Below are 13836 nucleotides of genomic sequence, written 5' to 3' on the forward strand. Positions count from 1 at the left end.
GGACAAGCTGTGGCTTTTAAACCCTCAGGATCTCACACTCCCCTCCCCTCACCTAAAAATAACAAGTAAACACAAATATTTACAAGCAGAACTGCTGAAAAACAGCAGGTAGCCCACATTCACAAAACGGACATCACAGTCGTAAATCACTGCCGTAAATAATGCTGCAAAAATCAAAAGCTGGGTTTGTCCCTTTTTAACCCAGGGCAATTTTTAGAGTGTACCTTACTAACTATTAACAAGCAGCAAATTAGGAGTTTTTTATAAAAACATCAAAATCAAGTCTTTAACTATACTTAAAGTTCATTAGATATTGTAAAGATTCAAAAGTTATACAATTTATCTTTTAAACAATAAATAAATAAATAAATTTTATTTATCAATTGCTTTTATTTAAATCACAATGCATATTATTTGTAAATGATTAATAAGTTACTTTATTTTTCATTAGACATTATTTGGTTTAGTAAACACACACACACACAAAACTTTGTCAACTTTTATTAGAACATTACACATAACATCACCATGCTATAAAAGTACCCAGTTCCAGAAAATCGGTCAGATAATTGCTGCACAATCTAAAATAGAATCCCACCCACTTCATGTCCTTATACAAGATGCAGTCAACTTGTCTTATGATTGCATCATATCTAAAAACTTCATAAGTATTGCATTAAAATTCAAGTGGTTTTTTTCAAAAAAATATTGCAGGGGAAAAAGGATTTAAATTTATAATCCGAGGTCAACAAGAGAAAGAGATCAGCTAGGATATTAGCTAGACAAAGACAACAGCAGAGAGGCAAGGTTTCTTTCACAGAGGAAATCCCACTGTAAATGGCACGTATCAGCCAGAGCATTTGGCTCAGCAGTATTACTGTCTCAGAGTGAAGAAGCAGACGGGAGGTTTCACTCGGCACCCTTCCTCGTCTCTCAGCGATGAGGCGTCAGTGGCGCCAAGGACCTGACCCGCTCAGACACAACTATCCCTCCCTGACCCCATCCTACACACACACACGTGCACCGGTCAGGCATGGGACGGGAGGCTGCAGCGTTTGTAAGTTCAAGAAGTGTGATCATTAAAATGACTCAACATGTGCTGGAAACTTGTGGTTGCTGGCAGGCGAAATTTCTATAACTCCCTCTAAACATTGTGTACATGGACACAAGCTCTTTTTGGTAGTTTTGAGCAGGAATTCAATTTCAATTTACATTGTGCCTCCCATTAAATTAACACTCTTCAAACAAAATAAAGGCTCCAAATGAGTGTTTTCACATAGATGAACCATTTTTGAGTGAAGTTCTTAAAAGTGAAGAACTTTTGAATAATCTAAAGAACCTTTTGTGTAATGTAAAGATTCCATGGATGTTAAAGGTTCTTCATGGAACCTTTGATTCCAATAAGGAACCTTTACTTTTAGGAGCGTAGTTAATTTTTCATATATTCTTTATTGAAAAGAGCACTGATAAATCAGTCTCGAGCTAAATCACAGATCATGCGCTCCCCCCTCCAAATACACACATCACAGGTGACACTGGACTTATCTCCCCTTGATTTTAACAGGAAAGATATGATAATGGGACAAATGGTATAGATAGATATGCAAATGCCTGACAAAAGCAACTGGGGGTCTAACAACTGCCAAACTGTTTATTCCTCAGCAATTAAATTTATTTCCGTAAGTCTCAAGTGTCCTCTATCTAAAATAAAGTGTCTCATATCTGTTTCTAAATGGTGCAGCGTTGTTTAAATGTTAAATGATGGGACTAAAACTGCTATTAGCATCTGTGGGCTTCACTGTTGACACATGACAGAGTTTGATGTGGTATTTGCATGCACAAACCATAGATGGAAATGAATGGCAAACGCAGTGTTAGACCACACACACATATAGGCAGAGTGACAGAGCTCTCCGAGCAGCTGGATTCAGCGCAGCCTCTTTGATCCGCTGTGCCCAACGTCAGCCATGGATAATAAGTGTCTGTGTTTTTCAGAAGTTATCTGACTCAATGTGCACTGCAAATGGACTGCTTAATGAGAACAAATGTGTAGAAGGCATCTGTGTGAGAGCTGCACAGATTTAGGTGTGTATGTATACGTTTGAGACAACTGAGAAAACACATAGACCTCCTGACAGAGCCAGACAAGTGTGCTTATTACCTTTTCAGCCAAATTAAATCTTAACAAAACAGCCAACCATCAACAGTTATAGAATCATTTTTTTTCCCCCATGAAATGAATTTATTTAAATAAATGAATTCATGAATGATGTGGAAAGAAGTATTACTCTGTATGAAACTGTTTTAGTACAAGAAGTCTGAGTTTTATCATTGTAGCAACGGAAAAAAATATATATTAAGTTGCTGTGTCTCAAACTAGAGCACAACTATCATTGCTTTAATGCTTAATAACATTATTGAATCATTTTCTTGTTTATATGATACTAATTATTTTAGCTGCCACGAATGACATATTTAAAGCAAAACATCAAAGTGGTGCCTTACATTTATTTGAAATATAATTATTTCAGTGAATAAAAATAAAAATAATAAAAAATAAGCTATAGATATGAGATACTTTAGATAAAAGTTAATTACAAATTTTTATGGAATTAACTTCAAAGTTATACAATTTGTCCTAAAATAAATAAATACACAAACAAACAACTGAGTAATAAGGCACTCAGTTGTGTGAAACATTTATTTTTTTAAGCTAAAAATATTAAAAAGCCTTAAAAAAAAAGCCTACTGTTGATTCCAAGCCCACATATAAATCCTCTTCTGAGGTTTTTCTTTGTTAAACAACGATCTCCTCTATTTTACTTTCTATTTACTTACTTAGTATTGTTACACAATTTGTATTTAATATGCAGCATTAATTACCCCCATACTGAAAAACATTTGGATGAGTAATAAGGCACTCAGTTGTGTGAAACATTTATTTTTTTAAGCTAAAAATATTAAAAAGCCTTAAAAAAAAAAAGCCTACTGTTGATTCCAAGCCCACATATAAATCCTCTTCTGAGGTTTTTCTTTGTTAAACAACGATCTCCTCTATTTTACTTTCTATTTACTTACTTAGTATTGTTACACAATTTGTATTTAATATGCAGCATTAATTACCCCCATACTGAAAAACATTTGGAGTGCAAAAAGTTTTCATTCAGACATTGCTAGTAAATGTTACAATTAATTACAAAGAAACAACAAGTAAATCATTTAATTAAACATGAAAACTTGAAGTAGAAAAACTGAAATAGTATTTTCTTGTAAAACATACTCCAATAATCTTTTATTTGCAACTTACATATATATATATATATATATATAATGTCACAAACATGATAAAATACTGTATGGGTGCCACCAGCAACAGTGTTGGCCATGTTAACTTTTAACCAACAACTAATAAATAAGTAAATGGCATCATAAATTTATGAATCCACACACACACACACAAACACTTTTAGACCTCCTTTTGATCTACGTAACTTGCCATGAATTGTTATTAATTGTAATTATTGCATTTAGTTTGATTAGTTTAGTTAGTTTAGTTTAGTCTCGCTCCACATATGACTGGCATGTCTGTTTGATGTCTGATGATCTACGGCCCCCCTGTGTCATATGACAGCTGCGTCTCTCAGGTGTTGATACGCTCTGAACGGCATCTCTGGCATCGCACACAAAGATTAAGCTCAGAAAAGAGCTTCATTGATTTGCCTGTTGATTCTGAATCTTAAAAGTTGAGTGATACCACATAGAGGCATTTGTAAATGCATAAGCTTCCTCTTCACATGGAAAGGTGTGGCAGTCTTTTATGGCACCCCACCCGCGCTTCATTGACTGATTCTAACAAGAGTTTCCGACTCATTGACACCAAGTCGCTGAGCACCAGGGACGGGACAATGAACGAGTTCACACCTTGGAGCCGTCGCATGGCCACTTCTTCTCACCCCTTGAGTACGCTTTCCTTCTGCCTGGCAGTGTATTGAAGGTGTGGATGTTTGTTTTAAATACGTTTCAGTTACAGTTTCTAGTCAGGACCTGTAATACATGGAAATGCGATTAGCAAAGGCTTGGGACGGTTTGCAAACAGCATCGCAGGATCAAGAGTGCGGACAAAATCCGTATGCTCTTCCTGGAGACAGCAAGGAAGCTAATTATACGACCAAACATCCCAGGTTACTCAAAGCCCCTTCCTGTCTCTCTTGTCCTGCCATGACCCAAAACAACAATCATCATGACAAGACACTTGATCCATATCTGTTCTCTGTCACACATTAAGATCCTCTAATTATCAAAAGCGTGTGGGAAGCTACTTTACATTATGAGGGGGAAGCTAGCTTTAAAATAGTTTAAACCCGTTTTAAAATGCAGTTAAAGCTACTTATGAAAAGAAGCTATTGCTGTTTAAGTGGGCACTATCTTTTAAAATCACAATTAAATGATATAATTCATACAATCAGAGCAGTGTTTAACTAATACACAAACAATAGAGTGCAACAGTAGGGTCTCAAAAGTAAAATCCCGTTCATTTTCTCTATATGGGAATTGATTTTGAACAATAACCTATAAACTGTTTACAGACAAACCTACTGTTAACTGCAAGATTGTTAATCAATGGTATATGCTTTTGTTGAAGACATCTACAAAAAAAATTATATTATCCGTGATTCTGCAGCGATATCTCCACCAATCAGAAATCGCGACAAGCAAATCACATCAAAACAGATCATTAGCTCCGCCCACTCTCACGAAGCACTGCAAATGGCAATTTAAATATTTGTATATATATATATATATATATATTCAAGTTTTGCAATAAATGTAAAATGCAGTTCCTTGTACAGCTTTGTATGTTAAAGTAAAAAATGTTCAAATCACTACGAGCATGAACCGGAAGCGAATGCAGGTTCCTAAACACGCCAGAGATGTGCTGACGAGAAGGAGTATGAGTAAGGACACGTGCAGCTGAGTTCTGTACTGTGTTGCTACCCAATTAACATCTTTAAATCATAACTTTTTAATTCCCAGTCATTTTTAATCCAGTTATGTCATTCTCAATGCTTCATGGGATTGTAGTTCTTTCCTATATTAAAGCCGCAAAGCACACAGTCGTGTACCTTTGTCTCTATGTCAGATTTTCAAATACTTTTTTGATTCAAATAAAAGTAATGATGTGATTCACCTCATAGCTGGTCGGTTTGGTTCACGGTTTATATATAAGTTATTCTGAAAAATGTTGGTAACCAAACAGTTGATGGTAGCCATTGACTGGAATACTATGGAAGTTAATGGCTACTGTCAACTGTTTGGTTACTACCCAGACAGCAGACAGTTTCGGCCCAGATCCGGCCCACATCTGGGCCGCATGGATTTCACATGGGCCAGATGTGGGCCGGATCTGGGCCAACACTATGTTGCTGTCTGGGTAACATTTGTTGAAATATCTTCTTCTGTGTTGAACAAAAGAAAGAAACTCTACAGGTTTGGAACCACTTGAGGGTGAGTAAATGATGACAGGATTTTCATTTTCGGGTAAACTATCCCTTTAAGAACAGAAATAGTTACACAAAATACAGCTAACACAACTAGCAGCATGCTAATTTGTATAACTGAGTCAAAAGTATTGATGAAATGCTGCATTTCACAAAATACCTTGCTACAAAAAAAAAAAAGACAAAACAAAAGAAGTCTCTTATGCTCATCAAGGCTGCATTTATTTAATCAAAAATACAGGGGAAAAAACTGTAATATTGTGAAATCTAAAAGTTAAAAGAAAAATTTTTTGTAACAATACCGTTAAAAAGTTTGTAATTCAATGGGTCAGTAAATTTTTTTTCTTCCTTTTTTTCTTTTTTTTTTTAAAGAAATTAATACTTTTATTCATAAGGATGTGTTAAATTGATGAAAAGTGATAGTAAAGACGTATACTGTTATAAAAGATTTATAGTTTGAATAAATGCTGTTCTTTTTACTTTTTAATCTTTTAAAAAGTCCTGTATCACAGGTTATAAAATAAACATTAAACAGCACAGCTGTTTCTAAAATTTATCATATAAAAGCATATTAGAATGATTTCTGAAGGATCATGTGACACTAAAGACTGGAGTATTGACTGAGGAAAATTCAGCTTTGACTCACAGAAATAGTTCTTTTAAAGAATGGTAAAAATAGAAAAAAAAAATTTAAATTGTAATAATATTTCACAATATTATAGTTCTTTCTGTGTTTCTGATCAGATATGCAAACTTGATGATAAGTGACTTCTTTCAAAAACATTAAAAACAGTAATGTGGCCAAACTTTTGACCAGTATAAGTAAAAATAAACAAATTTTATAATTAAATGTCGTATGAATAAAAAGGATAGGAATCATATTTGTTTCAAGTGCTTTTTATTGGGGGTGGGGGGCCTCCAACATAAATTTTGCCTAGGGCCATCACAAAGTAGCACCTTGTCGTGTTACACAGCTACTTGTTGGAAAAAGTAGTTTGTTACTGGAAAACCTGCTGTTTTTTTCCATGCAGTTAGAAAATTTTGCAGCAAAAATTTTTTTTTTATCAGAAGTCATGAGTTCATGGAGTCGGGAGTTGTTGAGGTTCAGTGTTATCTTAAGGAGCTCCATTTGTGGTTGTTTTATCTGGTGAGAGCTTCCTTGCCGTGCTCGGGCTTGAAAAATTAGATAAGCATTTGCCCTGCTGCTCTGCGAGTTTGTATTTAACGACCTGTTGAAAACATCGGATGCTAATCAGGCAGACGTAACACCAACATGTTTAGCCTCCGCACTAGACTTTCGAGATGGCTGGCCTTCTTTCCACATGTTCCCCAGTAGTGCTGATTTACAGAGCAGCCAGGACTCGCTATTGTCCGGCCCAATTAAATGAGCTGAAAAATGAGATCCGTATGGAAGCCGCTGGTGTTGTTAGCAGTTAGCGGCTTGCAATGGGCTGTGTTTCCTTAATTCTCTCTTATCTCCTGCCCCCAGAGAGCAGCGGTCTCACAGATCTCTCAAGTAAGCCGAGTGTCTTTTGTCCCTGTGGTGTGTAACCATGGCTTGGTTTCCTCCTCTCTTGCCGTTATATCGTTCCATGTGCAAAAGCGGCGCGCCACATTAAAGTGTCGGAAGTTAGCAGTCAGTCTTGAGCTTTGATTTAATCACAGCCTGTTTTAAAATTAGATATATGCATTGAAGTGCGTCCAAACGTGTGGCGTCTCAGTTTTTGCCCTCTTAATGGCTCAAGTGAAACGCTCAATGGCCAAACACAGGCTTTGACAGGAAAAGCCATCTTGAGTAGTACATGTGGCGACTCTGATGCAAACGTGTCCGGCCTGAGTTTGTGGGTGACTCCTAATAGGGTCATTTGACCTTAGAAATAACACTTTTGTTGCTCTTTGGTGATGGCCATTGTTTGGAAGAGGAAAGGTTGCTGCTGATGTGAATATCTGGCACATATCAGGAGGGATGTCCTGATGTCCATTGTTGCTACGCTAAATTTGAGGGTCATTCCGGCAAACAGCCCTGCAAAGTACCAGTAATTATTTACCATTACTAATCCTAACTACTAGCCCTAAACTCTTAAGTGATTTATTTTTCAGCCCCATCACAGTATGTTAGGATTTCATATACTTACACAGTAAAGTTCAAAAGTATGGCGTCAGTAAGATTTATTTTTATTTTATTTTTAATTAAAAAAATGTTTTTTTAATTACAATTTTTTGGGGGGGGGGTGTCTCTCTCTCTCTCTCTCTCTCTATATATATATATATATTTTTTTTTTATAATTAATATTTTTATTCAGTAAGGATGCATTAATCTGACACATTAGATTCCATTTTAAATAAATGCTGTTCTATTGAACTCTTTGACTATTCATCAAATAATCCGGGGGGGCGTGGGGGGAATGTATCATGGCGTCCACAAAAATATGAAGCAGCACAACTGTTTTCAATATTGATCATAACAAGACATGGTTTTTGAGCAGTAAATCAGCATAATACAATGATTTCTAAAGGATCATGTGACACTGAAGACTGGAGTAATGATCCTGAAAATTCAGCTTTACATCAGGAATAAATTACATTTTAAAATATATTCAAATACATTCATATTTTTTAAATTACAATAATATCTCACAGTATTGCTGTTTTACTTTTTGTTTCATTAAATGCAGCCTTGGTGTGCAAATGAGAATTATTTCAAAAACATTAATTAATTAATTATTATTATTTATTTATTTATTGTGTGTTTGTCTGTCCAGAAAACCCATTACAATATAATGGTGATAAACTGGCACATGCAAATCATGATATTCTAATGAAAAACAAATGTTCAAAATTAGAATTAATGTTTCATCTGATTAATCCTGTTTCTTGTATCTGGACACACATAGCACACATATACCACTGTTTCCTGAAAATGACCCCTGAGCTCTTGTTTGTACAAACAGTACAACTAAGATGCTCGGGCACACAAAAACAGGGGCACAAATTTCCACAGCAGTTATCTTCATCACAATGGCTCCCAAGACACTACCAGAATAAGTCTGGTATCACGGCGGCACAAAACAGACAGAGTGACTTATAGGCTGTCACAGGAAAGGGCCTGTCAGGATGTGGCCTGCGTTTGTGTTGGACAGTCTTGTTTTGTAAGCTGCAAGTCTTCAGATTATTGATAAAGCTCTTCCTTGCACCAGTAAATGTGGAAGGAGAAAATGGGTTGGACTGAACTAGTGCAAAAAGAGTTGAATTAAGAAGATTCAACTCGCCATTTACTTCAATAGAGTTTGGTTTGAGCATGATGCTAAACTATAATTTCATCAGAATGTTGTTGCATTGTGTCAGTTATATATATATATATATATGTATATATATATATATATATATATATATAATTGAGATTTCTAAAGCTTTGTTGCAATCTTAAATGGATTTTTTCACGTAGATCATTGCAATGCATTATGAGATTGGCTTCTCTGCAAAGGATGCATGCAGTACTGCCTTAGAATTTGCCCAAAAGAAGGTTTCTTGAGATGTTCCTTTCTTTGAAACACCTTAAATGCCTTAAAATGCTGCCTTTAAATGAACAGAGCCAAAGAGTATTTCAATTTCAAGTTAAAGGAAAAGTTCACACAAAAATTCAAATTTGCTGTAAATGTACCCTCCCTCAGGCCATCCAAGATGTAGAAGAGTTTGTTTCTTCATGGGGACATATTTGGAGAAATGTAGCATTTCATCACTTGTTCACCAATGGATCCTCTTCAGTGAATGGGTGCCGTCAGAATGAGAGTCCAAACAGCTGATAAAAACATCACAATAATCCACACAATTTCCATTATAAGAGAAATATAAAGAAAATGAGTGACAAGTTCAAATGAACTTTTGTGGTATGCCACAAATACTGCTGATTCAGCTTAACTCGTATTGAACCAAGAGTATTCCTTAATCCCATTATCTTTGCAGATAGATGGTGGTGTTAACAGTTTTATTTTCTTCTGTTTACACTGATAAGAAATCATCTGTGCAGATTTATAAATTATGGATTAGGTCAGAAGCAGTGCTGGGAATATTGATCTTGGATTAAATCCTATCTTCTAACATAGTATAAAAAACTCGATGATCTTACTCAATATATTGCCAACAATCAGTCAATTCCAGAATATGTTTCTTAGTTCGTGAGTAGCATAATTCAACATTGTGAGAGCGGCCTGTAGCCATTTATGGATGTTCAAATCAGCTTAATTGATCTTTGCGGAAGAAAATGCTAATCGTACTGCACGTGTCCTTTTACACATATGCCATGTAGCGTTCAAACAGTTCACATGATGAATGTGGGGTTCACAGCAGCTGGAACACAATAAACCATTGTCCACAAAAATCAGACTCTTGCTTGCCATATGGTTTTGTAATCAATCTATACCAAAATGTGCTCTTAAGTGGCTACCCATTGTGCACAACATCAGTGTCTACTCATCCATCCTACTCACTGTCAGGACACACACACACACATGCGATCTCTGACACACAGATGTATGACATCCTTGCCTCATTAGGACCCATTGTTCACTTCCAAACTCTAGAGGCACATGGAGTGTGCAAGGTCTTTGCTTTTCAAAGGCTTTTTTTTTCTTTTATAACAAGTTCCTAAGAAACATTTAAAGGAGTAACACTCCCAAAAATGAAAATTGTTATTATTTGTGTTCTTTATGGAACAAATATTCCATAAAGTATATTTTTTGTGATGTGAATGTGAAGAATGTAAAATTAGTTGCAATTAATCAGAAGTAGAAACAGATATTTTTTTCCGTATTGTGATGTACATTAGAGTGAAACGGATTATCGAAAACGAAAAAATATAGGGCAGATCGCTGTAGCGCCTCAGTTTAAGCTGCGTGTGAACCGATCATCTCTTCCTCTTTACTAGTTAGCACGAAATAAACATTTACATTTAGTCATTTAGCCCCGTTTTTATCCAAAGCGACTTACAAATGAGGACAATAGAAGCAATCAAAACCAACAAAAGTGCAATAATATGTACTGTAAGTGCTAAGACAAGTCTCGGTTAGCCTCACGTAGCAAGGTTTTTTTTTAATAATAATTAAAAAGAAAAACAAGTAGATAGAATAGAAAAAGAATAGAGCATGCTAGAGTTAGAGGGTCAAATGAAGATGGAAGAAATGTGTTTTTAGACGATTCTTGAAGATGGCTAAGGACTCAGCTGCTCGGATTGAGTTGGGCAGGTCATTCCTCCAGCAGGGAACAGTTAATGTAAAAGTCTGTGAGAGTGATGGCACTATAATGCACCGTTCACTTGCAGAACGCAAGCTTCTAGAGCTCACATAATTCTGAAGTAGTGAATTTAGGTAAAGGGGTGCAGAGCTAGTGGTGGTTTTGTAGGCAAAACATGAATGGACATCAGAAGGTATCTTGTTTCAACCGTGGAAAGATGTCAATACACACAATTTTTCAAGTTCAAGTACACCGTTGTTAACCTACTGTCCTGTCTGGATTGTTTGTCACACAAAATTGCAGATTCTGCATTATGATTGGTCAGATCGCCTGTCAATCAAACTCCCGGCGATGGATCAACTGAAGGCATTATTCCCTTCATCATGAAGGCAAGAAAAACATTCCTCAAATAAACACTAAACACACTCCTTTAACACGCTCAAATGGCTGGGAAGAGTCCCACTGCATGCCCTCTCATTTAGATGGGGATTGAACTTTTTTTTGGTTGTGTAAGAGAGCAGGGCTATTGATTTGACACATTTACTTAGTACAATGAATTATGAAATTAAAATTGCAATAAAAATGGATTTAATGACCCATGTAAAGAGCATTTTGCAAGTCTGCAGTCAGCACAGCTCCAGCTGTGACAGCAAGACCACTCAGGTCAAACTAGGCCAAAAATAGACCGTTTCTCCACTGACACACATCAAATTTGGCACAACCTACTGCAGAGACTAAACTAATGCATTATTTCGACAAACAAAATGATCAAGTCTGCAGGCACACACCCAAAGACTGTAAATAATAAACAGTGAGCGGTGAGGTCAACTGAGCGAGTTGTTGATCCTGGAGTCATCCTATAGCAGGAGTAAACAGCCCAATTCCTCTTCCTGCCCTCTGTCCACAGTAAAAGCATCTGTTTGACCTCTGACCCTGACCTGACAGAACCAACTTCCTGACCCACACGGACTACTGGATGTGTCCATGCCAACGGCCATCATCTGAAATAACAAACACTGCTCCACACAACTAACACACAAACTCAGCTACAGTACGGAAGAAAAGAGAAATGTGAACGCTGCATTTAAACAAACATTTATAATGATTTATAAAAGAGTTGTTTTATTCAATGGAAAGATTGTCTATTAAAATGTATATATGGGGGAATATATAGGGGCTGACGGTCACACGTTGACTCTTCTGAATATTCATCAGGCTTTACTTTTGAATGTCCTGAAACTGTCCTTACTTTTTTACTGACCTGAAATAAATAAATAAATAAACAAACATGCACTCTGCCCTTTTGCATGCCCCAATATGAATCTACTATGAAATAGTCTACGTTAGGGATTTCAGCAACATTTAAACTGAATTATGAAAAACAAAACAACATATATTAAAAATATGTATTCAAAAATGTTCAAAAGTATTTAAAAGTGCTCCTTTTTATATCATCCTGAGATTCGGACTGGTGTGTCATCAGTTTTGCTACTTACTGTAATGTTCACACATGGATAAATGTGTGCTATTTGAGCTCATATTGTGATGCTTGAGGTAATTATATTGGGTGTTTGTGTTTTCTGAATGGTTAAACCTGTGCAAAATGAGGGCATTTTTGTGTAGATTTTTGCAGAAAACACTGTGCAAACTGGAACGTGTGTGAAAACAGATAAAATGTGTTAAATGTTTTGAGAAATGTGTCTTTGTTTCGTAAAACTGAATGAATGGTTTGGAAATGGCAATCGAGAAAAACTATAATCTTTATATATCACAGTAATGTGCATGGTAGCCGTCTTGTGGCTTATAAAATGCTACTCATTCAGTGTGAACTGTTTAAAAATGACCCTCAATGACCCTTAATAAAGTGCTTTTGAGCTCATTACTGTGGGTTCAATCCTTCAGGCACCAATGCATATGTCTTCCATGAGATCATCTGCAAATACACACGACAACACAGCTTAAAAACGAAACAACTGAGGACGTCCACCTGGTCCTTTTCAAATGTTGTGACACTTATGTAAATCACAGTTGTCATGTTTTTTCTCCGTGGCTGTGTGGCCGCCTCAGGTCTGGGTATTGCAGGTCTGAGAGGGTGATGGGTCTGGGTCACCTGTCTCAGATTTAATGCCTTCCATGCCAGAAACAAAATACAGAATTTAGATATTCAGTGAAGTAATCTTATGACAAGATGGTTTCTTGTAAAATGACAGTAAGCATGACAGGAAATGAGTGCCAGTGACTGAGCAGGAGGAGACAAGAGGAACAAAAAAAATGGAAGAGTAAGGAGTTCAAAAGGAGGAAGAAATGGGAAAGCCACACAGTTGTTCCATACGATCGGACGTCCGCTACACCTCATGCAGGAGAGGGGATTTTTGTCTTAAGCGCTCATAAATAATCACAGCGTTTCCTACAGGATGGTTTATGAGCTTTCCTTACTCTGCTCAAATCCCCAGATTGATTTCCAAAGGAATGTCTCAACGTACTGTGTATTTCATATCTGTCGTTTGTGAAACCCATGGTTCATTTTACATAAGCAAGATTCCACATAATAATCCGAAGGGCACTACGTAGAGAGGAAGTGAGTGAACAATGATATATCACTAAATAATTTAGTGTTTTATGTATGAATGTACAGTTATCTTTCAAAATAAAAACAAATATTTGTACAAATTTGAGCTCAACGACTCATTTGGATTATACTTGTATAGAAATATGTATGTGTTGCTTAACTATAGACTCCAGACAGATGCTGATTTCTGCAGCAGATGCTCTTTGTTCATCTCAGTCACACAAAACACATTCAGTTTTCCTCGAAATGAATAAAAATGCACTTGCAGGGAAATACAAACACCTATTCTTATTCCAACAATTAAATCATACATTAAATAATTCAGATCTGCTTTATGGATTTAATCTCACTTTATTAACCAATGTTTTTGCTATTGATCGTGGATGGTTAAGTTCAACTGTAAAAATAACCACAAACAAATAGTTAAGCATTGTGCCTGTGTTTCAATTATTTTTTATAACAATAATTGAGAGGATTTGACCTCATTGAAGAGGCAGAGATAGAGACGAGATTTTTTTTTTTTTTTTTTTTTTTTTTAAC

This window comes from Sinocyclocheilus anshuiensis, unplaced genomic scaffold (assembly GCF_001515605.1).
Source record: "Sinocyclocheilus anshuiensis isolate Anshui unplaced genomic scaffold, SAMN03320099.WGS_v1.1 scaffold914, whole genome shotgun sequence".
NCBI lineage: Eukaryota > Metazoa > Chordata > Actinopteri > Cypriniformes > Cyprinidae > Sinocyclocheilus > Sinocyclocheilus anshuiensis.